Here is a 4037-nt window from a genome sequence, read left to right as displayed (position 1 = left end):
CCACAAATATTGCGTATATTTTTTTATCCAAGAAAGATCCTATGAAACGGTTATCCCCAAGTATTTTACTTCAACCACGACGCTTAACAGAACACCTCCGAGTATGCAATTGCTAATGCGTAGTTGTACTATTTATTGTTTGATAAATGCGTGATGGTATATTTATTCGTATTTAATTGCAGCTCTTATTCTTCACACCATGTTTGAATGATGTTAAATCAGTTTTTAGTGAATCACGAATTGCGTTTTTCGCTTTTTCCATTTAGATTACGGTGTCATCGGCAAAGAGTCTTACGCTACTTTTTATTATACTAGTGATATTATTAATGTATACCAGAAGTAGTAGTGGTCCTATGACGCTATCCTGTGAGACGCTTGTTGTTACTTCCTCATAATTTGAGCTTGAGCCATCTATTACTTTTATTTGTTTTCGAACAGTGAGGAAGGCCCGAATCCAGTTTATTGCTTGACGATTTATTTCCTACCATTGCAACTTGTCAATCAATATAGCATGTGGGACTTTATTAAAGGAATTGTCAAGATCCAAATACATCGCACTTACTTGTTTGTTTCTTTTCCCCGACTCTAGAACGTCGTTTATAAAAAGAGCAAACTGCATTTTACATTATCTCTCCTTTCTGAATCCATGTTGTCTATTGGATAATGGGTTCCGTCTACTGGCTGTTCTGTAGCTGTAGCAATATTTTATATTTTATCGTATTGATATACTATTCTTTTACAGAATTAAGTGCACAACAGTCAATAATTATTCGTGTGTGCAAATATTAGCTGGTTTGTGACAAAGAAGAGTTTACTCTGCGTGTAATACTCACTCGTATATTTAAAGATCTAGCTTCGGATATTGCGCCGTATCTAGAAATAATATTTAAGAAGCCCCTGGTAGATCACAAGGTTCCAAGAGATTGGAAAACGTTTAACGTAGCAACAATATTTCAAAACGTATACTAGGAGGAACCGAATAGTTACAGACCTAACTCTCTCACATCCATTTCGTGAAAGGTCGGAACATATGGTAGCCAGTTCGATCATGAGACATCTCGATAATCAGAAGTTATAAATGAAAAATCAGCACAGTTTCCGAAAAGGTAGATCCTGAGAGGCACAACTTGCGCTTTATGATACTTTTACCTGTATTTCGGGAGAGAGCGATGTTCCAGTGGTCGCAATTTTTCTAGATTTTAAGAATGCTTTCGTCTAAGTGCCTCATAGTAAACTACTCGCAAAGCTAGAAGCATATGGCATAGATAAACATATCCGGAGTTGAATTAAAAGCTTTCTGAATGATCAGGAACAAAGAGTAGTGATAGATGGAGTTAGCTCAAATGCAGTGGAAGTATCTTCAGGTGTTCCCCAGGGAAGTGTAATTGGACCTGTTTAATTCCTACTTTCTGTTAACGATATTGACTTCGTAGTCACTTGTAAGATACGTTTATTTGCCGATGATGCAGTGGTTTACCATGATATCCGTGATCCTGAGGACACAGCAGCTTTGTCAGATGGCATACATGCTATACAACGCTGGTGTGACACTTGGAAATTAGAATTAAGCTTAAAGAAGTGCGAATTCATACATTTTTGGAAAAAGAACAATTCCTAATCGAATGCCTACTGCATTGAGTAAATAAGAAACATAAGTGAGTAAGAAACGTTGTTATGATAAACTTAGTAGCGTATCCAAAATATTAGAGCACCTAGGCTGGGAATCAGTAACGGAGCGAAGGTAAAATTACAATTTGAAGCTCTTGGATGCATTGGAAGGGCGTCTCTTTATCAGTGATTTTGAAAATGTATAATTGCATCAAATTGTATGATTAGCCAATATTTTCTGTTCGCAAACTTGAAAAAATGGCTCGTTGGTAAATTATTTTTCAACCAAAAAGTGATGTCGGCAGTTAATGGCTATTTTCAGTAGCATAACAGTTCTTATTATAAAAAGGGTATCGAACTTATCCAAAAAACGCTGGGAAAAGCGTAAAGAGCTGAAAGTATATTATATTGAAATATAAATAATTTTTTTTCCAAAATGTTTGTATTTTCTTTGTTACATCTGGGTTTTTCTGGGATCACCATCGTATCTTCGGATTTGTCGCTCGATCTGTCCATGATAATTTCGGGGGAGGCTTATGCAAGACTATTACTTCGTAATTTTGCAAGATTTTGGAGTGAACTGACGCAATAAGGAAGGCATGATTACCGTAGTCAGCATGTGTGATAAGGTTGGTCCTCCTAGATCCAGGGATGTCTACTCAGAAAGAATATATCGTGCCTGCAGAAAGCGGAATTCAATTCAATTGTGGGCAGTACAAGCCCTATGATAACATAATATCCTCCCACCATTGCCATTGAGTGAGTTAATCAATGCAAAAGAACTAAAAATGAATCTTTTCACAACCAAATTGAAGAAATGAGTTTTAAATCTCTCATAATAAAGGGTATTTATGCATTCAACTGCCACCATAATGTTTTAACACTCGCAAATTGTTCCATACTGCTGAGCGTGCCAACTTATGTCAATGAGGGCAACTGGCATGTTCTAATGGTTAAAATTTAGTCAATGACACTTTCAGAATCTCAGTCAGAAATGCTAAAAAAATTACGTATTAGTCATTAGTTAAATGTTTTAACTCATGCATCCAATACTTATTAAATATTTAGTAAATAATCCATAATTAACTCCTTACCTCGAAGTAACATAAATGTTTTTTTTAGGGCTTTCATTGGCTAAAAGATTATAAAAACAGTGAAGATGTCGTAATTCTTATGTTCCTTTTTATCCTTTATTCCTTATTTGTAGTTTAAAGTTCATGAGTTTCAGATTTGGGGCCAAATTTTTAATTCTTATCATTTATTAGGATATACGAGGGGGTTCCGCTTTTAATTTTATTAATAATAAATAATCGAGACGAGTGGGTAAAATTCATTCTTCATGTTAATTTCTAAAGAAAGGTTTTTATTGTTATGGTTTCTAAAGGCTTACGATGCTGACATTTCCATTATTTACTATAGACCACAGCGCTTTCGTTTGGCTTGCAAAAGTTGAAATGATGTGTTTGACGTTTCTTTTCACTTTTTACCTCCTGCACTAATATGTTGATTTATATCTTAAGGGTAATAAAAAGCATCCAATTTACGTACCTTGGTTAAAGATGAGACTATTTACTAACTTAGCCTCAGTGTTAAAACGGATTTTTTGGCCTTTTACATCGGTATATCAACAGTGATATCATTGGACATAATTACGAGCGCCCTAATAGGAGAAAAAACCCACCCAGGGGGGAATCGAACCCACGACCCTTGCATTGGTAGACAGGGGCTTTGCCCCGCCACCTTCGGGGTCGGCAAAAAACCTACGACGAGGATGGGATTCGAACCCACGCGTGCAGAGCACATTGGATTAGCAGTCCAACGCCTTAACCACTCGGCCACCTCGTCACGTTAGCGAATTATGTGCCGCAATTTTTCATCTACTTGTATCTTTTTTTGTTGATTTGTTTTATGGCTACCTTTTTCAGTGGGAAAAATCATCCCAGTAGTATTTAGAAATTGATTGAAAATATATGAACTTATTTGTAACATGATTTACATTTAGTACGGCTTACCAGGCAACACCCTTTAACTCCCATTGAAACAAATTCACCTTTTCCGGTGAGTATACAAGTATGTGGTCTGTATGAATGTTTCCCTAATCCCTCATTTCTTTTTAATACCGTGGGTTAAAGTCAATAAATTAGGAATGATGATTTAAAATAGTAGTTTCCATTCCTAGATATTTGAAGTTTTGCTTATGCAGTTTGGTAGCCATGTCGTCAAAGGCAGTTTTTGAGTTAGATGACTCCTTGGTTGAGGTCGTATATGGTTAGCGGAACATCATAACAGAGAAACATGTGGAAAAAGTACGCTCACATATAATTAGCATTACCTTTAAATAGTTTGTGTTTATCGTATAATACCCCAGCAGAATTGACTACACTCTTTTATTTTTACCCACCTTAAATGCTTTAGATATCCATTTCAAT

At 36.0% G+C, this 4037-nt stretch overlaps 1 non-coding gene across 1 annotated transcript; it reads right to left on the bottom strand.

Annotated features, from left to right (window-relative positions):
* Positions 1–3371: 3371 nt before the first annotated feature.
* TRNAS-GCU (transfer RNA serine (anticodon GCU)) lies at positions 3372–3453 on the bottom strand. Its single transcript has one exon. It is a non-coding gene; the product is annotated as a tRNA-Ser (tRNA).
* Between the last annotated feature and the right edge of the window lie 584 nt (positions 3454–4037).

Source organism: Hetaerina americana, unplaced genomic scaffold, assembly GCF_022747635.1.
Source record: "Hetaerina americana unplaced genomic scaffold, ioHetAmer1.1.p SCAF_6, whole genome shotgun sequence".
Classification (NCBI taxonomy): Eukaryota; Metazoa; Arthropoda; class Insecta; order Odonata; family Calopterygidae; genus Hetaerina; species Hetaerina americana.
This window is presented reverse-complemented; position numbering and strand designations above follow the sequence as displayed.